The 23,688-nt window shown below is 36.5% G+C and overlaps 1 protein-coding gene across 7 annotated transcripts in view; it reads left to right on the top strand.

Annotated features, from left to right (window-relative positions):
• The window catches only part of LOC109405001 (microtubule-associated protein Jupiter), a 526,579-nt gene that overhangs the window by 342,681 nt on the left and 160,210 nt on the right, over positions 1-23,688 (top strand). For 3 of the 7 annotated variants that reach the window (XM_029871351.2, XM_029871323.2, XM_029871317.2), the window contains exon 1: positions 16,406-16,561. The exons of 2 other annotated variants lie outside the window; for them this stretch is intronic. The gene's annotated coding sequence lies outside the window, so the exon portion shown is untranslated. Of the gene's footprint in view, positions 1-16,405; positions 16,562-23,688 lie in introns of those variants that run through there. 2 more of the 7 variants (XM_029871327.2, XM_029871339.2) reach the window with 2 other exon arrangements.

Raw genomic sequence — 23,688 nt, 5'->3', positions numbered from 1 at the left:
AATTTTCTGCATGTCATTTTCAAAATGTTTTAAGCTAAACCTATTTTGTCAATCATTTTCGATTCTAGAGCGCGAAATATCTTGTCGAAAGCTCGTGGATCTGTTCCTGGATGAAAAGGACGTTGATAGAAGATTATGAAGCTCAAGCTCCACGAAACTGACATGTTCATGACCTACTATGTATCGCAAAAGTAAAAACAATAAAAATAGTTCATACTATTGCATCAAAATGTGCTTTATAGTCATTTTTTGTCAATATAATCTAGTTTATATGCAATAATTCGAAAACAGTAGGCCGTGGAATTTTGACGTCTAAGAAAGAGTTGTTTATTCAGTCAAAATGAACAACTTTTTCGAAGACGTAAACTCTCTAATGTGTAACAGTAAAAAGTTACATGCTGGCACTACTTATATTTATACTGTTACTAAAAAGCTATTATCTCAAAAACACCAAAAAATACCTCTCCAAATTTTTGGCAGTATGTTCACCTAGTATTGCTTCGTATTTGCTGAAAATTTGAAGTTGCGATTTTTTGCGCTTTGCGAGATATTAAGGCATGAAATTCACACTGTTTTTTTCGAATTTGTATTTTAATTTTTAATTTTTAATGATAATATTCAACATATTCCCGTACAATGTGTTTGGTTTGACACATATGCATTGGGAAAAAAAATTAAACTCACATGGTTTCTGGTAAAAATGACAAAATTAGCTTAAAAAACTGTTTTTTCATTGATTGGTTTTTATTTTTTAAATAACTCGAAAACAGTAGGCTGTGGAGTTTTGACGTCTGAGATAGAGTTGTTTATTTTGCTAAAATAAACAACTTTGCCGAAGACGCCAAGTCTCTAGGACGTAAAACAAAGAAGTTGGATGGTGGCGCCACCTATGCGGACGAGTTGCGAACTACTACGTTCTTAGCAATAGATGCCTCTGCTGATGTCAAACAACTTTGTCGAAGACATCATGTGTCGGAAATGCTTCGTTTTGGAGTAATTAATTTAGTTCCGCTAGATTGCGATTCTGGCCCTTAAGTGCAATGGCTGCTAGTTGGGTGACATTTTGGGCACGCTGAGCCAATGCAATCAAACTAGATATCTAGCGCAATCCCGTTCCGAATCATGTGCGAGCCCGCCGAGAGATTTGATATCTCGATCCGTGCATCTTATAGACTGTGGTGCTCGCTCGGTGCTCTAAGATCATCACAGCGAAGCCGCGCCACATTCTTGTTATTCCAAGAGTGCAGCAGTGTCGTTCGTTGTACGAGATGTGAATTCATGCGCAACAATACGATTAGCAATGGCATCGACTTTGACGACATTAGCGACGAAGGAGACAACGAAGACGACGACGACGACGACGACGACGACTAAGAAGAACTGGCAGCTCTGGAGCGGAAAGTTCTATTCGATTCGATCCAAGGCAAATGACTTTGCACTCCTTGGAGCGCGCCCGCCGGGCAAGATTGCATTGTTTCTGGATCATGGCTCACCACCACCGACCAGACTTCATCTTGTTCGTGGCTGGCGATCATCTCACATTGCATCGCACTAACCATTATCATCCGCGATGGATTTCGTCTCGAGTGATGTGCGATGATGGTTCGTGTGGTTATAAAAATTTCTCGTAAAAACCCATAAACCACCTCATGTGTGCAATGGGAAAATGGTGTGTTTTAATAATAACCGGTGAAATGCATCTAGCCGTTAGTACAGCGACTTGAGGGCTGAGAGTTTCCCAAATTGGGCGTTGCCGTATCGTTGTTGCGTTTCCATCAGGAACTTTTGCTCGATTGATGGCCAAATCGGCTACACGTGCACTAATAAAGTTTTCCTGAAAGTATTGAGTACGCTGTGCATACATGATTGCCCAGAGATCATATAAGATGTTGAATAAGATGTTGAAGTGGAGGTGATATACGTACATTTTACACCCAAGTGGAGGCATGCACGCATATGGCCTCCACTTTATCATCTTATGCAGCATCTTATACGATTACTGGCTGTCTGAGTGCAGTAATGGTATGTGCTATGGCAGAATGTTGGTCAATCGCGAGGAAAGGGTAAGAACTGATGATGCATTCGCTCGCCCTCGGCACATAAGGTCAAACTTTTTTCACAAACATATAACATCTAAAATTCCTAAGTGGAACCACTGCTGTTAATCCGTCTGTTCCAAAGTAAAATCCCCACACCCCAGCTGAAGTAAAAAGATGAGAAAGTACCTTCGCACTTCGGATGGGACGTGTGCGCGATGCGGCTTAACATTAGGCTTTTAAAATAAAAACATGAACTTTTACTACAAACGCCAACTAGGTATACGTTGCTAGTAAGAAAGAAAAAAAACACTCTCGAACAGGCCGCTGAGTGCATCGTGGGATGGAGGCATCTAGGAGGAAAATATTTAACAAGATCGCGCAACAAAAAAGAAGAATCATATTGCACACATCAAAACTTTGAACCGAAAAGCGAAAACCAACTACATAACCACCATGCATCAGAGCCGCCGCCATGGTATGATCACCGTGTCGACAACAACGACGACGGTATGGGCTTTATTCGCGCGCAGTCATAGTTTTTGCACTCGTACGTGAGTCGCTATGGTATACAACACGCTGGCTGTTGTTGTTGCTCCTGCTTACTGGTACATATATTAAACTGTAATGTGTTTTTAATTTAGTGGCCCACATCCCCGCGCGTCAGTTCCCATTTCGAGCTCCGAGATCCGAATTAAAAGGAAGTACCCACAACGAACGAACAGTGCCGCGGACGGTGCGCAGTGGCTTTCGGGAAGAAGTGATTTGTTGGACAATGAAAGCCTTTCAAAAAGAACCGGCTGTGATCGGGCGATGAAAAGACGTGATCAATTCTTTGACGATGATGATGATGAGGAGCTTGATTTTCTTTTCGTTTCGGGAAGGAAGTGGGCGCCGCTTTTGTCGGTTGTTTACCGAAGAAATAGGGGGCTTATGTTACAGCTGCAGCTCATGGTGGGCTGTGGTTGATGAAGTTCGTTGTTTGGAACTTTCTAACCTGAAATATGCGTATCCACTGAATTTGATTGATTTGGAATTGATGGTTACAGCATCGGACTAACATGCATCAATGTCGTTTTCAGATATGCTTTCGGTATTCCTCAGTTCTAGTAAGGTGTTGTGCAATGGAGCGGATCTGGTGTGACACGTGACAAGTGAGCACGTGACCATTACGCCCAGAACCTGGGATTAAATCCCACTCCATACAAGCTCACACATTGTGAGTTCTTCCCTCGGAAGGGAAGTAAAGGGTCCCGAAATTAATAATCCCCAGGTTAGAAATCACGTTAATAATTAATCTTCACGTACCCGACCCCCGATAACTCGTTTTCAAAATGCTGGCGTTTCGCCAATATTCATTCGATTTTTTTTTATTATACTCAATCGGCCATGTATTATCCGGAACCATTCCGGAGATATTCCGGATTGTACTGGGGTCAGGGGGAAGGGGTGCCAAAATGTCTAAACGTGATTATTTCGTGGTTTATTGTGTTCGAGAGGCCCCCGCGCACTTCGCACGGCAAAATCGCCCCCGTGGAACAGGTGCTAGATGTTCCGAGGTGGCCATATTAGTTGATCTTGATACAGACTTCTCTGTATCATTTCTGATTCATTCATTCGAAATCATGAAGATAGATATGTCGCACGGCGTGTATAACCAGAAGTGTCCTCAATAAGGCCCCGCGGGACCTGTCGCGGTGATCCGGATGGGTCAAGTTATTGAAATCTGGTTATCGCAGCTGTCTTTCATTGTTTGTAACAGAAATTTCGCTGAAAATCGAAAGCTCAAGCACAATAACACAATAAATAATAACTTTGACCCATTTTGGCAACCCCTCTGACCCAGCACAATCCGGAATATCTCCGGAATGGTTCCGGATATTGCTTGGCCACTTTAGTATAATAAACTTGCCCTAATTTATTGTCGATTATTGAGGGCGACTTAAAAAAAATCGGATGTAAATTGACGAACCAGCATTTTGAAAATGAGTTGTCGGAGATCGGGTACGTGAAGGTTAATATGTTACGTTGCAGAAATGTGAAACAATTAGAATTTTTACAGTCAACGGAGATCAGATTCTAAAAAGATAATATTGACATCTACATATATGGAGAAACTTTAACGCGAAGGTGTTTGGTTCTCACAACTCGAATTATAAGCAACAAGCAACGTCATGGGACGCCATGACCTCGGAGAAATTGATGAACGGAATAAACTTAGCTGCAATATTGCATACAAAAATCATCTCTAATCGTAGAAACATTGCACACATTGCATGAACATTGCACACAACAGAGACGTGTAGAAGTTCATCTAATTCCATCCGAACTAGATTTGGATTGTCAAACGGAACAAACCATCTCAATTTGTTCATTAAACACGTGTTTCTGTTGTGTGCCTGAATGTCAGATTGATTGCTCATTTAAAACAGCGTTTTGATTTTGTCAAGGCTGAGAAGTCACAAAACATCAGTTCTTTACCACTGGCATGAATAATCTGGGAGAACTGTACTTTCGCAGAAAACAGTGAATCATAGTTAATTGAGGATCATCTATCATAGATAATAGGGTCTCCAGTTAGCCTAGTGGTTAAGGCTATGGATCGCTAATCCGGAGACAATGGTTTCGATTCCGGTCGGGAAAATCTCCTCGACTCCCTGGGCATAGTGTATCATTGTCCTTGATTGATTGATTTGTCTTTATTAAAGAGACTTTCATATCATTGTCCTTGCACAAACACGGGTATGTTGTGGATTGACATCTAAGCCGAAAGAGAGATTGTTCTTGAAAAAAGGAATGTTCTTGGTGAGGGCTTGGGTTCAGTTTGGCTTTCTATTCCGCAGAATTATTACCTGTTCTGTGGCTTAGTTGGTTAAAGCACCGGTCTAGCGAATACGGGGTCATGGGTTCGAATCCCACCAGAAAGCGATGTTTTTAAAGTATTCATCTCTCAATTTATCAATTAGCAACATTCTGTGCCTTCTAACTACAAGTTTTCCTGTATGAGAATAAAATATTTATATCAAATACGTTGAATATGTAGCAAGCGTAAACAAGACCAATTGGCTGTAGCGTTACGTATTTTCTCTGGTATATTACTATAACAAATGATATTATTGCAGTCGATATATGTATTTTAATTTTAATAATATCTTTTCTTTTATTACAGGTAAGACTTCAAGGGTTGACAAGGTTTGCACACTGCATGGCTAAAAAACCGTACATTCTCCCGTGGACGGTTTATTATTGTGTATGGTATGTGATCGAAATTTGCAAAAGCGGTTTTCTATAAAAGCGCAAGCAAACCGCAACAAGTTCTGGATACACATCCAATAAAATTTCTAAGCATACATTTATAGATCTCAATTGTTAATTTCATTTCCATGACGTCAAAGTGATAATAGCAGGACAAACGAACATAAGGCACTCAAAAACACTATGAAGAAATCTTCAAATAGGGTAAGTGTACCGATTATGGCTATAGTACCAATTATTCGCCATAGTTGATTTTCACCCTTTTACGATGTAAATCAACAACAAAAAAATTGTGAACAACAGATGACGTTCACAAAATATGGTTGCCCTCATTTAAACTCCACATTTCGCTCAAATTATGGTAGAAATAAATCATTTTCCTTAAAATTTCGGCTTCCTTGCACCTAATATCGCCATAGTGTACCAGTTATGGCTAATCCCATAAGGAATGCATGCAAATAGTGCGAAAAGGAACCGAAGTTAAAAAATGTAGCCATAACTGGTACAGGGTTCCTATCATTGGCACACGCTTTAAATAGTACTAAAAGAAGTTTTGGCTCCGTTTCTATATTTTTCCTGTAAAGTATGGGAACTAAGCTATCTTTTAACATATTGTTGACATTCGTTGGTCTTCTCGTTATTTTTGTACAAATAGTTTTCCTTAGGTAGTGCCATAATTAGTACAGGCACCCTACTAAGTCACAATTTTTAAATGTGGCTTAACTTATATGGCAAAATATGCGATTTTGTTGGATTTTGACCGCTAGTAATGTGAAGTAATGTGAAAGTAATTTTTTGGAGCAATCAATGGTGAAATTTCTTGATAACCATTAAAATAAACGATTTGTGCAAAAAAAAATCAATTTAAAAAATTACAATCTAACTATATTTATTATTTTATAAATTTTAAGTAAGGTGCAATATCCGACATACAAGCCAATCTTCACATGTTAGCGCTAGACTTAAAATGTTTATGTTTTATGTTTAAATTAGTAAAACTCAATATTTATTTAATCGTTAATTTAGATAATTATCAACAAATTTATCCACTGGTTGATCCAAAGAACCCTTTCCATGCTGAATAACTAGTTGTCAAAATGTAACTTTGAGAATGTTTTGATTACTGGTGGATTTTACAGAAATTTTTGAAATAATCAGTATTCTATAGAAGAAATTTATAGAATTATGAAAATCGCTATATTTTCTGAACATTTCAATCAGGAAGTCTTTCAAGGAATATCTGACCTAACGGAAATCGTAAATAAGCGGATGCCGTCGTTCTCTGAAATATCTGCAGTAATTGTCGGTACTCATGCTAATTGAAGTCAGATACTGGTATTCAATCAATCTGACGAAACTGTTGGGACATTCTCAAATACTTCTAGAGATCGGCCCAGGAAAATGACTGATCGAATGCTCAATTGGCCTCCTAAAGTGAGGTTAAGTTTTGTGAAATCCCGTTTCGTATTTTAGCGATTGAGTCGTTTCAGATAAAATTTAATGTGGGATCGGGGTAGAAAAAATCATTTTATCGATAAATTTACCAAAAAAATAATGATTAAACTGATGGGGAACTGGTATTTCCCTTCCAAACTTACAAATTTTCACGACATAACCTCAACTTTTAATCGCCAATAGATTGATAGTGAATTTTCTTTCAAAAAAAAAAAATAAATGATGCATTTTTAACAAACTTTCAGGAAAATATCTTAAGAACAGACTTGTTAGAATCCCAAAATAGCCGCCACAATGGCCGACTTTGGCACCTGCTCACGATTTCGAGCGCAAAAATCTCTTCGTAAATAAAACCAGCGCATCTGATCTTCTCATTTTAAGCTAATTACAAGTGAGCAAGAACAGAATAATAAAATGCACTACAGGTCGGACTCGATTATCCGGGTGACTCCAAAATTATTTCACCCCGGGTAATCGAATCACCCGGATAATCGAGCCATGCTTCTTGTCCTTTATTTTTGTTGTTTTTCTATCGAAATCTGTTCGCTAAACATAGAAGCAAACATTCATGACGTTGTAGTGCCTTAACTTAACGTCTGGTATTATTATAATCATGTTTATTGAAAATGAAATTTTAGCTGAAAAATGTGAAAAAAATAAAAACAATTTTCAAACAGGCCAAATCCTATTTACAGGTGTTGTATTTGATGTTTATCGCATATTTTGATATATTGTAATCTAAAAATTTGTAAACAAAGCAAAAACAAACTTTTCCCCGGATAATCGAGCCATTTTTGCCGGATAATCGAGCCCCGGATAATCGGGCCCCCGGTTAATTGAGCCCCCGGATAATCGAGTCCGACCTGTATTGTTTGAAGCTTGCTTCTTGAGTTTTGTGCGTCTAAAGTTCTGATGCACTGTTGAAGCGGGATTTCAAGACGTTTGTCCTTAACAGCGAGAATTTGAAAAAAAATGTCTGATCTGGCAAAACTATTTAATGTAAGAAAATTTACTTCGTGCCTTCTGCAAATGTTTCTAAAGAAACCCTGGAAGAATTTCGTACAAATCCCTGAACATTCTTAAATTAATTTTTGGTTAAAATCTTTCTATTAAAGGAACGGCAGATTTTCTGAAGGCAGTTACAATGCAGTTTTTTTTATTGGATACAATTTTCTTGTTGGAATTCACGAACACACTACTTTGCACCCTACTCTACTCTACTGTTTTGCTAACTCCAGCACTACTTACTTTGCTTCACTTCACTTACTCACTCACTAAATAACTTCCCTAAACTCTCGAAGTAAATTCCTAATAACTTCTTAATAACTTCTAAATAACTTCTCTCGAATAAATTCCTAAGCACTTCCTCGATCAAGGGTCCGGCAGCGGTTTTTATATCCTGAGATTTCAACCTACACATCAACTCTCATTACAATACATATGCACTACACTTTTCAATCATCCCCACTCTGGAATCAGAAAAGAATCCTGGAGTTCCTGAGCTGGAAAGAGATGTGCATATATCCTTCTTTCATTTGTGCTGTTTCCCCATATGATGCCTTTTTGAATCAAAGAGATTCATTTGACCAATCATATTCATCATATTTCCCCTTTTGGTTGATTACATGAACTCAAACGGTTCATTTGACCAATCGCATTCCAAAATTTTCCCCCCGTACTTGCATGCGTTTCAGCCCCTGCGCCTAGAAAAAATCTTGAGCTCGGGATAAACTTTGATTTTTCATGGCGAGTTAAAAACAAACATTGAATCTAATGTAAACTTCGATTCTATTGGAACCCAACCCGTTTCTACACACCAAAAGTATAATTTCAAACCGATAGTTTTTTTCGTCCTTAAAAACTAAACATCATTCCATATCACTTGTGTTCCCATAAAAATCGAACCCATCATTTTATAATTTGAAGTCCGACCCTAAAGGGGCCTTTTCTATTTTTCAATCCGACCACGTCCGAGATAATTATCCATGACGAAAAAAAGTTTTCGTTCAGCATCGGGATAATTCGGGTCCCTAAAAAAATGGTGGGGAGAGATCGGTTCAACTTCGGAATTTTTATCCGTGACGAATGAAAGAGAGAGATCGGATCCACGATCGGTCTTGATCGGGATACGGGTCCCACAGAATATCCCTAAAGAGTGGTGGGGAGAGTTCGGTTCAACTTCGGAAATATTTATTCGAAATATGGTGGGGGGGTATGATATTCCAAATTTGCAACCCCTACCCATAAATAAAATTTTCACACACTATCAATATAAAGTGGTGGGGATAAGATCTAATTCGTGATGAAAATGAAGTTTCCCAATTGATTGATTCGTACTCAAATATATGAAGAAAATGTCTCGTAGTCAAATTCGTTCGAGAACCCCTGTAGTACGAATACTCATAATCACAGTTGGATCGATTGTTCCTTACCCCAGGCTCTCGCCTTGAATAAGTGGCTGAATCTATGCCTTGTATGAATCATTGAATGGATTCCTATCTCCATCCATCGAAACATATGCCATGTTCCATAAGAGGTAATCTGTTCTAAATGGAAGAACAAAAAGAAAACCCAAGACAGACTGTCGCTTGCAACACGCATTGCGTTTTGATCGCGCGTCCGATCGATATTTCTCCAAACATAAACAACTCTTAGCTAAACGCCATACTATCGGTGGTCGTTCTAGAGGAAGAGTGTTTATAAATATTGTCGCATATGGTGTATGCAAAGTTTTCTCCCCTTGAACTTGAAAAGTATTCCAAGTCAGGGCTATATGTAGCTTGTTATGCTCGCAGTGGCGAGTGGATCTAGGCCAAATCGATTCAATTCTAATTGATTGGTCCAAAGTAAATTTGGACACTCAAAAACACTCAACTACTGCTTTTAATCAAATATGCCAACTTGTAACAAACTGCCTTTTTACAATGGGCAGTTTGTTGCATATCCTTACCGCCCCCCAAAAAAAATGATTGTTTATCGAAATAATCTTTTTTTTAAGTAAATTGTGGTTTGTAATAAGAGTTGATTTTACAATTTTGTTTTGATTTCTTCCCTAATCTTTTATATATACTGTATGTCTGATATTTTTTTTAACTAACATTTTCTTTTTATATAAAATCACGTGATTAGGGGGTTTTCACTTTCGCTTAGCAAACAAAAAAAAAATCAAGAAATACACTGCGTTTTCCCCACGACACATAATGTGATATACTTCGATGAGTGGTAATTGGATAAATCATTTTTTGGGCACTGTTGCGTGTTGTCTTTGATGCTGGATGTCCTCAGTATACTGATGATCATGGCTGAGTCTTTCAGTCGGTCGTTAGGGTAAAATCAGGCGTTTCGTAGTTATTAATCGCTGAAGAGTATAATTACTGCATTCGTTTCCAAAATCGAAAAGGTTCTGTCCATGGGTTCGCCATTGTTAGTGCTGTCAATTTTCGTCATTATTATTGCAGGATTTGAAGAAATTTTCTGGTTTTGAAAGTGCATATCCATTACTTCCATATTACTGGATTGAAGATTGTTGTATCGTTTTTTTATCGCGATTACTGAATGATGAAAATGTTTCCCTTCGTTGCTGATGTTTTATTCGATAACTATTGATGAGTATAATCTGCTGCTTGTGATACATAATTCAAGCATTAAGTAATACTTTAACCAGTTATGTGCACAATCACCATCTTCACACAAAAAAGCTGCAACATCAACAATTTCCTTCTTCCTTCATCAACGCTATTGCCGACCGTCTCTATGTTGTTAACTGATGCGGTGGCAGCTCCCATCAAGCTCTTTCTTTGCAAATCGTGTGGTTCAAAAAGAAGGAACGTTTAATTGACCTGCGAAATAACTTGCATCTGAATAATTTGGTCACTAATATCTTAAATAAAAGATCAGAAAAAAAATGATATGGTTTCTTACACGATTTCCCGAAAATATAAGAATGTAATCATTAGCATAAACTCTTGCATACAATATTTTACAGAAATAGATGAAGTGATGGAAAAATTTATTGAAACAGGATCAATTAATCCAATATTAAATATTCCAAACACAAAAATACAAAAAAATTAAAATCGGATCCAATCTTAGTACATATCATGAATGAGCTAAATTTCATGAATACCAATTCTCTAGTCGTTACTACAAATAATCATTCTACTCAAACCATTTGTGACATACAAGAAGTCGATAACAATAACGTAATGAATGATCCAATCATGGAAATTGATCAAGACATCAATATAGATGGATCATTAAATATACATTATCCAGAAGACATTGATCATTATTTCGAAGAAGAATGGTACAATAACACACTAAGTTTATTAGTAGATGCACATATTTCTGAAACCGCAATTGATATGTGTAAATAATAAAGAAAAGAATTTATCATTTCCGGATTAAAAAAAAATATATTAATTTTTTTTTTGACACATTGTTTAACCATTTCAAAAGATTTTCGAAGTACGTGTTGCGGCGAACTTTATTCGATCGTAGAGTTCTGCGGAGTCCAAAGAGAAGTATTATGAAAACTGAATGTACCTCAAAATTTATTCGCTAGAACCATATTTTTCGACCTTTAGATTCAGATAAAGTGTGGTTTAAAATAATCCATCCTGGGTTTTTTTCCAATACATTTTTATATGGGACGAAATTGATCTTAAGGTGAAACTGGAAGCATTTCCTCATATTTTTGGTTTTTGATTTTTTATAAAATAACGAAGCAACATTTTCAAAATCGGTTTTCGTACACATGTAGGGTATGGATTAGGGTATCTTCTGATTTTTTTTTTGAGGTGGAAAATGTTTTCCAATTTTGCAGAAACCTTTTTTTTGTGAAATTTTGTTCAAAAATGGTTTTTGCAAAAACGAAAAACATTTTCCACCACGAAAAACAATCAGGAGATACTCTGATCCATACTCTACATGTGCACGAAAACCGATTTTGAAAATGTTGCTTCGTTATTTTATAAAAAATCGAAAACCAAAAAATGAGGAAATGGATCTTGTTTCGCCTTAAAATGACTTTTTTCGATATTTGTATGGGAAAGATGAATTATTTTGAACCGCACAGGTTCTGAAACTAGAGGTCCAAAGCTACGATCCTAGGGAATAACATTTGAGGTACATTCGATTTTCATAATACTTCCCTTTGGACATAGCGTGCTTCACTCTTTAGTCGGATATACGTTTCCGCCATCGTCTCAAATTTACGAGCTATAATATCAATATTATCAACGAAACCAGGCAGCTGAACATACTTCGTGAAAATCGTTCCACTCGTGTTTATCCCGGCTCTCCTTATTACACCCTCTAAAGCAATGTTGAACAGCAAGCACGAAAGACCATCACCTTGCTGTAACCCTCTGCGAGATTCGAAGGGACTCGAGAATGTCCCTGATACTCGAACAACGCACATCACTCGATCCATCGTCACCTTGATCAATCGTATCAGTTTATCCGGGAATCCGTATTGTGCATAATCTGCCATAGCTGTTCTCGACCGATTGTATCATACGCCGATTTGAAACCGATGAGCAAGTGATGTATGGACACGTTGTATTCGCGGCATTTCTGCAACACCTGGCGGATGGCGAACATCTGGTCCGTTGTAGCGCGTTTACCCATGAATCCAGCCTGATATTGCCCCACAAACTCTCACTGATTTTCACCAAGGTATCATCAATCGGCTCAAGGATGCTTAGGATACGATGCCGATGATCATGGTTTGTTATTGTTTTCAGTGCAAATCATTGAGCATGCATACTTTGATTTGGCCATCTGGTTCAATGATAGGATGATTTTCATAGATGTGGTAAGACTTTGACAGCTGCGGTAGAACTTGGCGGGTACCGCAAAGTGGAATGTTTTCTAAAAATTCGCAATATTTAAAAATGAATTTCTGTTTGTTTGTCTATCTATCTGACCCTTAGCATTCGAAAGCTAATGAACCGATCAGTGTGAAATTTTGTATGTGGGTATGTTTGAGGCCTTGGAAGGTTATTACTTGGTATGAGACCTCTCCGGTCTCTGGAACGGAGGGCTCCAATACAAATGGCTTTGTGGGGAACGTCTCTACGGAGCTGCATGACAAAATTGCCTGCCTACTGGGCAGTACGACATTTGCTGGGACAGCTGGTATATTAATAAAGTAGAGCAAACTGCCATCTATTAAAAAATTGGTATTCCGCTAGATGACTTTCCACCAAATAGTAACATTTTGAAAATATTCTGAAAAATTGCATTCCGGGAAATGTAATTCTGCATAATGTGATATCACCCTTTATACATTATCATTCATATAGGAATTAGGCAGAATATTCTTTCGGAAGCTTCTTCATTTTTCCAGAAGTTAAGTTAGAAAATCCTCTTGTAATGCCGATATGTTTTTCAGAAGTTTCTACAATCAAAATTCCACAAATTCAGTCCAGACTTTAATGTGTCAAATTTAAAATTGTTGAATCAAATAAATTTGGTTATATTTTTTGCTGATATTTAGGTAGAATTGTTCTGTATATCTCAAAACGGCTTTGTTGTCTTTTGGATTGAATTTTCATTAAAAAAAAATCTTTAATCAATTGAAGTCTCCAGTTAGCCTAGTGGTTAAGGCTATGGATCGCCTATCCGGAGACGGTGGGTTCGATTCCCGTTCCGGTCGGGAAAATTTTCTCGACTGCCTGGGCATAATGTATCATTGTACTTGCCACACAATGTACAAATTCATGCAATGGCAGGCAAAGAAAGCCCTTCAATTAATAACTGTGGAAGTGCTCTAAGAACACTAAGTTGAAGAGAGGGCAGGCCTAGTTTCAATGCGAATGTCGAGCCATAAAGAAGAAAGAAGAAGAATCAATTGATGTTTTGGTCACCTGTTAGATGTCATTGATTCTATTGTTTGAGTCGCAACAATTTACATATCTTAAAATCGGTTGAAATAGGCTTCGAAGAAAAATATTGAAGTGTAGGGATGTTCAAAAATCTAAATAAGAAAAATCAAAAACCGTAATTCACAAAATTCACCCGTCCAAAACATGTCGTAATTGATTTTAGATGACAAAAAATGAAAAGTAGAACAAAATCAATAATTTGAGTATTAGAGGGTTAATTTTTTGTGTTTTCCTTCCTGGCCTGGCCATGGAGATTGTCGAAACTTAAGTGAAAATGCATTATCACTTATTTACAGTATAATTATTCTCCAGTGAATATAAGTATCACTTTTATAGCACTTCAGCACGCCCCACAGTGGTCCAGATTTGAAAATACCTGGCAAAAAATCCTAAATCATAGTAGTCTGCTAGTTTTGGCCTGAATGAATGTGTTGGAACATGATTCAGCACTCAATTTCATTTTAATGTCATTTTCATTATTTGTCAATTTCTTCGAACAAAATCCGAACAAAATGGAGGTTTTTCGTACAATTTGACTATGCACATATCATCATGGCGCTATTGTTCTGGCAGTTCTTGGCATTTTTTCTTTACCGATTCTACATACATAAACGAGCATTTGAACGGAATATCCCCGCGGGGAGTAGCGGGGAGCGATTTGTAAGATACTTTGAAGTCGAAGTGTAAAAATTTCTCGTAGTAATGCCATGCAATGACAATTTTGAAGTCAAACGTGTTATTTTGATCTCTCGCTCCATTGCAGATGTCTGATATATACAAGAACTTACAAATAAACCTTTGAAAGCAATTGAATTACTTATATTAACATACTTTTTTAGTGGTTAAACTTATTTGTGTTCTTTATCAAAAATTCAGAACGTTTTCCATCAGAAGCTATTCAATGCTGTAACAAGATACAAAATCAATATTTCCTAATTTGTAAAGGACCAGTTAGAGCTCCTGTTATTATGGATGAATGCTCGATATAGTGTATCTTATTAAATACATGTTCAAAAATTGAGTTTCTGCCAGCTTTACTCAAAATAGGACCATTGTGCGCCCCTAACGATCCAGCATGGATTTACTGCTTTCGGACAAAGTATCTAGTATATTTTATGAACGTGAGGAACCACCAAAGGATAATAGATTTAGCTTTGTTTTCTCCTTCCCATGGCGATCGGTTGATTTTTGACCAAACCTAGCTGTGTATATTTACAAATACATCCATTTGCTAATAATATTTCATAATATTTGAATCATTTTTCTGTTGTAAAACTATTATTTCTTATCGGTTTTTGCGGCTAATCTTTGAGCTTATCTTGATAACATTTCAATTATATAAACAATTGTTTCTGTAAACTCAATAAGCGACAAATAAACAGTAATGCTAGAATGTCTTGGATCACTGAACAAAAGTTTGGCGCTTACCTATGGATCGTTTCGGAGGCTTAGTTTCGGGTTGTGAAATTAGTTAGGCTTTTGTTTGGCTTACAACTTTTTCAAAGTACATAATTTTCTAACCTGCGAGTATCGCTTGGCCATGTGAAGCATTCTTGGTAGGAAGTTGAGGTTTACAGAATGAGTGTAATCAGTTATTGTAGCATGTAATCCTCTTTTGCTTATCCTTTGACAGATATGCGACCACTTGTCAACCACACTTGACTACCACAAGGCCTAGCTCAGAAGTTTCAGCGCTATTGAACGACCGGCTAGAACCTTTCAAAACGAGTTTTTGTTGCGTTGTCATGAATCAGACGTTTCTTAAAAAATCCAAATATCTCATTGGTGGAAAGAATTGAATTTCTGTAGGAACTTTTGACGCAGTTTTCAAATGAACTCTTAGGAGCATACTAAACTATTTTTTTCTATTTTTTTTCAATCTCGAGTTTTCTTTTGTTCATTAAAAAAACTGCTAAAATAGGACAAAATCAGGGAGCTATAATTTTTTTATTCAGCAGATTTCCTTTCTTATAATAATATATGAATACATAGTTAAAAGAAGCATTATTAGTATTTTTATGATTGCTATACCAACATGGACAATGCGCATTTCATTCACGAGCTCTCGTGAAAGAAGTGTTGTGGACATTTTTAAACTGAAAAGATACACTTGATCAAGTATTTTTGATTGGTTGCTTCAATAGTGGTTTTACCAAACAATCATGCTTTCCTTATTGACACTACTGATTCTCAACCGTGTTTCGTTGCTCGCTTTCGTAGCCACGTGAAACATGCAACTCATCTGAATAGTACATATTCCTAAACAGCCAGAAAACCACTAACAACATCTGCAAGCTGCAACTGAGTTCCCACCTGGGCTGGGGGGTGGTTGGTAACTCTTCTCCCAGCAATCGGTGGTAACTGTGGTGATCATTGCCTCTCAAACTCGCAAATTCCAGCACACAACACAAACTCTCTCCAATCTCGGCGGTTTTCCACTCTCGCAGCATAAATTCCCTCGCATCGCCACAATCTCTCCCACTCCTAACAAAAGAGAGAAAATTTTCCTCACGTTATGCATTGTTATGCTGTTATGCTTCCCCCCGGGTTTTCCTCGCGCAGCACTGATCCATCGCATCGGGGGAGAGAGTGAGAGCACGCTCTCACCCACCGAGCATGCATATTTCCCACTGAGCGCGCGTGGAGCTGGAGCATCGCCGCAACATTGGATAGATGCTCTTCCGGTGGCCTCGCGCGTCCGCGATGCGATGGGTGGCTCTGGCCCCTGCTTTTCGGATTCCCCCGTATAAAATGCCCCCGGCACCTAAGCAATGGTTTAGTTCGTTTTCCAGCTTCAGTCGGTGTAGGTAGTTTGGTGGTACGTCGTGGAAATATTGTTTATTGCCCTTGTTCGGATTTGTTGTTGGGGTGGTGAATCGAATTCAACCGGGGTGGTCTCACGCCGTGTGCATTTCTTCACGTGTGGTACGGTTGCCGTTGTTGTTGTTCTTGTGTTGCGGGAGGAAGAAAATTCTTCGTAAACTGTGTGCGAGGGAAGAGTTTTCCTAGGAAAACAGGAAAAAACGAAGAAAAAGCCACTCTCTCTAGAACTGTTGTGTGGCGTGCGTGTAGTTTGCCGGTTTGCATGTTGGTCCCGTTCCCGGCGGTTCGGCGGTGCAAAGAGCAAGAAGTATGCAGAGCAGAGGAATCCGCGCACAGACAGACAGGCAGGCTCTCGCAGATTGGACGTTCTTCTGAGGTCGACGAGTACCGTTTACCTCGCCGGAACAGTGTGCAGAAGAGTTTCAGAGATTCCGGTCGAGGCTGCTGTCGTCGGGACTGTTAGCGCTGGGACTGTGCGGAACGTTGAAAACCCAAGACAGGTCCATAAAGACGTGTGCGATTTGACAATATGCGATTGTGAACGATTTTCTGTGGATGTTCTGTGCGGGATTCCAGTGAAATTAGATGTTCTGAGTGAAAGTGTATTTTTAGGACAATCGAGAGGGACACAGAACTATCTTTTGCAGCGTAGTGAAGTGCAGCAAGAGCAAACATTTTCAACGAAGACGACGACGACGACGAGTGAGGAAAATTCAGAGATGAAGAACTAGAAACCAGTAGACCAGTGCGCATTGATGGGGTGATTGTGAATTGATGGTGGAAAACTGCATCCAAATGATGGAGAAGAAGAGATGTGCAGTGCAATGGACTGATTCGAATGTGGATTTCAACAAATTTAGAACATCGAGTGGACAGTGACAGTCTTTGCGGTGCGAGTTTGGTGTCTGCGGTGTTGAAACTGTTGGATAATGGCCTATTTTATTTGGAGCGAGTTCTGATGTTGTGCTGAACTGTGCCATGGTGGCAGTGTCCTGCAGCGATAAAGCTATGGAAATGAAGGTTGGGTTGATTTATTTACTCGGTCACCCGTAACTACGCGGTCCTGTGGAGTGGAATGCAATGAAGTGAAATGTCTATACTGTTAGATATTTCTGTAGGTTTCTTTTTTTTGTAAAAAAAAAAAACAGAAGAATCCAAGTTCATACTTGATAGTTATTACTTCAGTTAAGTTGTGTATTTCTTCTTGAATAATGCGAATGCACTTATGTGTTGATCAGAAGGATTTTTCCATTTCATTTTAGGTGATTCCTCAAAAATATAAAAAGTCCATTTTTGAGGAACCCTAGTTTTTGATGCTTCTATAAAGCACGATTACGCAAATAAGTTAAAGTTTTGCATTTTTTAAATTGGGAATGTTTCTAAATTTATTGACGTGGTAGTTCTACCAGAGATCGAATTTTTTTCTAATCTTTGAATATTTATATAAAACAGAACGTCAAAGTTCGACCAAGTAGTGCTTTTTTTTAATTAGACCACTTTTAAAATGCTGAGGATTTATCTCAATTTTTTAAAGTCTTTGTTGAGTGAGATGTTATGTGTTCATAACTGCTAACAATAATTAATATTTTCTAGATTTTTCAGCGCACAAATTTTGTTCGCTACTAGATTTTGAAACGATGAAAAATATTAAAAAATAGCTAGTCGTACATGTTGCTTTTTTGTGTAATTTATTCATTCAACCATATTTTCAATAGTACAGATTTTTATTTTTATTTTAAAAGCTACTCTAAACTTGACTAGAGCATTCTGAAAATGTTCAACTAATTTACACTCCTTATTCCAATTGTTTGGCACCTTGTTTGGTACATTTTACTAAAGTTTCTATATGTTCTTCTTGAAAATTGATATTTTTTTTGCAAAACTATTATAGAAATTGAAACAACTCTATACTTGCTGATGCTTAACCCTCTAAATCCAACCCCGCCTTAAGGTGGGGTAAAGTTAGTATCTCATGATTTGTTTTTGTTTCGTTTCGAGAAACCAACACTTATTTTTTTTTCGTTGATGAGTATTTCACATATTTTAAAATGTTTTTTTTTGTCTCAAAGCGTAAAATTGTATACCATTATGCTTTCGGTAGGCAGTTTTAAGGTATGGAGAATTGCAAAATTATATTTCCTAAGCAAAATATTTAATTTTTAAAAATAGATGCTTAACCACCAATAACAGTATGCTTTGCCTGCTTCTATTAAAAAAATATTTAAAATTTAATGTAAATATGTTATAATTTTGCTAGTTTTTTCCATTATTTACAATACTTTTATTTTGTTTATCTGTAATTCAACGGACTCTAATTAAACGCATTCAAATTACATTTCAAATAATTGAAAATTTTCGTTTCGCTTTTCAATAATCAATGTCGAGATAAACAACATGAAGTCCTCCTATTTATCGTGGTCGTATGTGAGGTGTTGTCTCTCCTAGAATATAGTTTATATAAGAATATAGTTATAAACCTTCTATTATTAATTTTGTAATTTTCTCACCTGTTTGCAGAAGTGCTCTTAGTCTTTTTCATTTTTAGTTTGAATCTCTGTTTGTGATTTTCTCACCAAATCTCAGTTTTTTTTAGAGGAAATTGCGGTTGATATTTTGGAAAATTTGTGACAGTGTGCTATTGATTTTTTTTTAATTTACTGTTGAAAACACAATTTTACTGTTATGAATTTTGATTTTTGATTTTTCTGATTTTTATTTTTGGACATCCCTACACTTTTATATTTTTTCCTGAAAGCCTATTCGGTATGCCGATTTTTCAAGACGAAATATTTTGAGATTTTATGATTATTAATAAAGTATTTTAATTTTTATTTTTTTTTTCAAGGAAAATATTTTTTTGTGCATTTTTTAGGAAAATAATTTTAATGTGTAATCAACTACCTTTAACTCCTTTACTATAATAGAGTGATTGAAGAAAAATTTTATATACGTTATTTGTTGCGATGAATTACAAAGGAAACAATGACATCAGAAAAGTGAATAAAACATCATTTTTTCAATCATTTAAAAAAAAGTTAATACGCTTTAAAAGGCACCAACAACCATTTTGAGATTTACAGAACAGACCTAAATATCAGCTTAACAATATAAAAAAATTATTGCACAGGCAAGAAAAAATACAAAAATGCTGAAACTATACCCCGTCTAAAGGCGGGGTTGGGTATTAGAGCGTTAAGATGTGGTAGTTATAGACCAAAATAAACTCCAATATTTGCATCGATTTATCTAGTTTTATTACTAGTTGTACAAATTTTGGTGCATTGTTTTTTTTTTCTTTTTAATTTATGAAATTAAAATTATTGATCATCTACTACCTAGATGAAAACCTGAAATACCTCGATTCATCGAAGAATTTTATTTCATCCGAAAAAAAGGGGAAAAAAATTGACATTATGTTTTTATTTTTACCTAGTTCATTTATTTGGGGCTCAGTTGATCGGTATGATGTTTTAACCATCCACGACTGCATTGTGCACATTCGGCGAGCCTGTCTGGGTCATACTACTAGGGTTAAAAGATTTTTTTCTATAATTCTTTATTTTTAAATTTTCACCCTTGTGAATAACCCACATGAAGGTAGGATAGAAATTTACTTTTTTTTAAACAAAGAAGATAGACTATTTGTGTCTTCTACAACTGCAGAAATAAATGTAGCATTATCCCATATTCTTACAACTGAGAATCCTTCAAAAATAATACTGCTGTTATTACTTCCGACATTTCTACAAAGCTTTCTCTAAAAAAAAATTCTAAGAATATACCCCGTGATTCCAGAGGGAAATCAACTTGATAATTCTCCAAAAATTCTTGCAGGAATTGCTCCAGAAAGGTTGATTGTATTCATTTAGGAATTTCTGGTGCAATGCACCAAGAAGTCTTGCTGAGAATCCTTCAAGAAAACTTGAAGTACTACTAAGAGCAGTCACTGGAGAAATCCCAGCTGAAATTGTTAGATAAATGCCAAAAAGAATTTCTGAAGAAATCATAAGATGTTCCTTACCCTTCCTTAGGATTTTCTGCTGGTGTTCCAACACACTTAGTTACCGACTTCGACAATATTTTACCGAAATCTCAACCGTTAAGTTTTGTTTTGCTGGAAAAAATCGGTACAGTTGCAACTATTATCGAACTTCGTTAGAGTTTGACAGATAAACCATAATATTTTATTGAAATTTGGTATTTTTTTTTTCAGAATTTCAGTAAAACCCATTATTGAATGCTCTGCAGTTTTCGATAAAAAAAAACAAATGCGATTAGCTGTGAAGAGATTCCTAAAACCAGAAATCTGGAAAAATCACGAGAGGAACTTCTATAGCGACACTTCAAGGAATCGCAGGAAGTATTTGTATACTAGATGAAACCTCTGGGTCAATCTCAGCAAGAATTTCGCATCAGGTACCTATTTGTAGAGAGGAATTTCAAGATGATTTTTCCAAAGAGTTCTCTTGGCATTTCTTCGCGGATTTCTTTAAGAGTTCCTTCAGGAACTCCTCTAGGAATGTCCACTGAGATTCCTGCAGGAGTTAATTCTATGAAGTCTGCAAGGATTTATCAACAGATTTCTCCACAAATCCTTTCGGAAATTCCCCAAGAATGCCTGCTGGAAATTCTCTTAAGATTCATTTGAGAATTTCTGTTGAAATTTCCCCAGGAATGCTGCTGGGATTTATCCAGGCGTACGTGATGAGAATCCTACAAGAAGTCTTGTTTGGATTATTCCAGCAATTCCTTTTGGAAATCTTCCAGCAATTCGTTCTAGAAAACTTCCAGGAATTCTCGGAGGACTCCTAAGAGCATTAATTGATTTGTCTTTATTATATAAAATTTCAGCCTTTGGCTGGTTCGTCTCTTATCTCCTAAGACTAATATAACAGCATGAATCTCTTGTGGTAATGCCACAAGAGCTCTTGGATTAACTCTTGCACAAATTACTGGTGAAATCAAAAGAGAAATTCATGGAGAAGTACTCGAAAAAAATTGAAAAAATCACAGGAGGCATAAGTTCTTATAATTTAATTAAAATACGCATAGCAGGGACGGAAATAGCTGAGACGTACAATGGTTGTTTCGCCCTTTTGACATGTTGGTCAAGAAATTAGGGTTAAAAAATGTAAATTTGACAAAAGCCATATATTTTAATACAATCTACTATGTAAGATAATTTATTTCGTGAATCGTCATGGAGACGTGCGTCGTATAACATAGTTAGGGTGAATATGACCATATATTTTTTCAAAAAAAATTATCCTAAAAACTAAAAATGCTGAAAATGTGAGAATGTACTGAATTTTCGAAAAAAAAAATCAAGAAAAAGCTGGTTCCTTGGTCCCGAGACTATAAAACATGGAAAATTAGTATATTTACATATTTATTTATTGACGTATTTAGGGTCTTTCAACGAGTTTTTCCTGAAAACAACGATTGATTTGTGCCAGAAATATTGCAGAACAAATCTGCTTTAATTTCCGTGGAAAAATACTACATATACCTATAAAACTTCAAATGGATTTTAGTTTTTGGTTTAGAAATATGTTGAAAACCCTGTAAGAAATCTAGTCAACCTCAACACTATCTAAGCAATGTAAATAAATTGAAAATTTGTCAACTTGTACTGAAGCTATAATTTTAAGAATGTTAGTTTGAAATATCTAAAAATTCTTCAATTAAAAAAAAAAAGGTCTAATTGTTTTTGATGATCCACAAGTGTTGCGACATTTTGCGGTCTATTATATTGATTCTCCATGGAATAGCTGTTATTATATTATATATATGTACACTGAAGTTTTTTTTTACGACGGTAATGGTCCCGCGTAAAAAAAAACCGCGTAAAAAAAAACCGCGTTATTTCAAGACCCGTCGTAAAAAAAAACCGCGTTATTTCAAGACCCGTCGTAAAAAAAAACCGCGTTATTTCAAGACCCGTCGTAAAAAAAGTCAAGTCACGTTAGATGTGGTGCTGACTATTTTACGCGTGTTTTTGAAAAAACGCGGATTTTTTTTACGACGGTTTTTGAAATAACGCGGTTTTTTTTTACGACGGGTCTTGAAATAACGCGGTTTTTTTTTAGGACGGACCGCGTAAAAAAAACCGCGTAAAAAAAAACCGCGTAAAAAAAAACCGCGTAAAAAAAAACTTCAGTGTAAGTAGTTTTATCAATATTCAATAGAAATTCTCTTGTAGAAATTTCAGAGGGTTTTGTCCTGTAATCTCTTGAGCAAACAAAAGCAAATTTCTTGAGATTCTGAACATTTTTACAAGCAATATTAAGCTAGATTTCTGAAAAAGTAAGCTAATATTAGAGAAATCAGTATTGCAAATAAGCTTAGTGTTCTATATAAGCTTATTTTTCTTAGACTATTCACGGACACAAACTTTGTTCATTTGAAACAATATTTTATTCATGTTTGTTCGGTAAACTGATAAAATATTTGAAACTCAAATTTTAATTTTTAATACAACATTGATTTCTTCAGTACCCATTAAGGAGCCCCTCGTTCCATCGTCGAGAACATAAACAAAGCTCACATGTTCCAGCTACAAGATCAAAGGGGATTTCCTCCTGCAAAAAATGTTACGTGTTCCGAAAAGTTTTCACAGATTTCTGTTGTTTTCATGAGCGAATGTGAGCTCCATGATGTTGGCATTGGTAGTGCCTTGGGAGAGGTGGGCTTTCCCGGTGAAGGGAAAGAATTTGTAAATTTAATGGAAAAATAAATACTTCCGCAAGGCTGACCTGCCACACAAAACAAAAAATGTTGCATTCATTTCTAACATAACACGTCAGTAATGAACAAAAGATACATGTTTGTTCCAAACATGAATTGCATTTGCTACAAATCTAACGTTTGATTTGTTTCAAACAGTTTCGTTTTTGTGGCCTGAAGAAATTGACAATTTGTTTGATCGATTGATTTATCTTTATTTGAGAGACTTTCAGCCCTTGGCTGGTTCGTCTCTTCCTAATGACAATTTGTTTGAATTTACCTCAAATATGTTTGATTCCACCATTTTTTTTCTGCGTGTTAAAAACCGGTACTTGTGCCATAGTTAAAAACAAAATGAAATGCATATTGATTATCGGCTATCACATATTTGTTTTGTTTATTTTGAAGCTAATCCTACACTTATCGACTATCACAGATTTGAACCCAATTTGGATGAAATGTTTGTTTAAATGGAGAAAGAAAAAAAACAATTTTGTTGCCGA

The sequence above is a fragment of the Aedes albopictus genome, chromosome 3 (genome assembly GCF_035046485.1).
Source record: "Aedes albopictus strain Foshan chromosome 3, AalbF5, whole genome shotgun sequence".
In the NCBI taxonomy this organism is placed as follows: Eukaryota; Metazoa; Arthropoda; class Insecta; order Diptera; family Culicidae; genus Aedes; species Aedes albopictus.
This window is presented reverse-complemented; position numbering and strand designations above follow the sequence as displayed.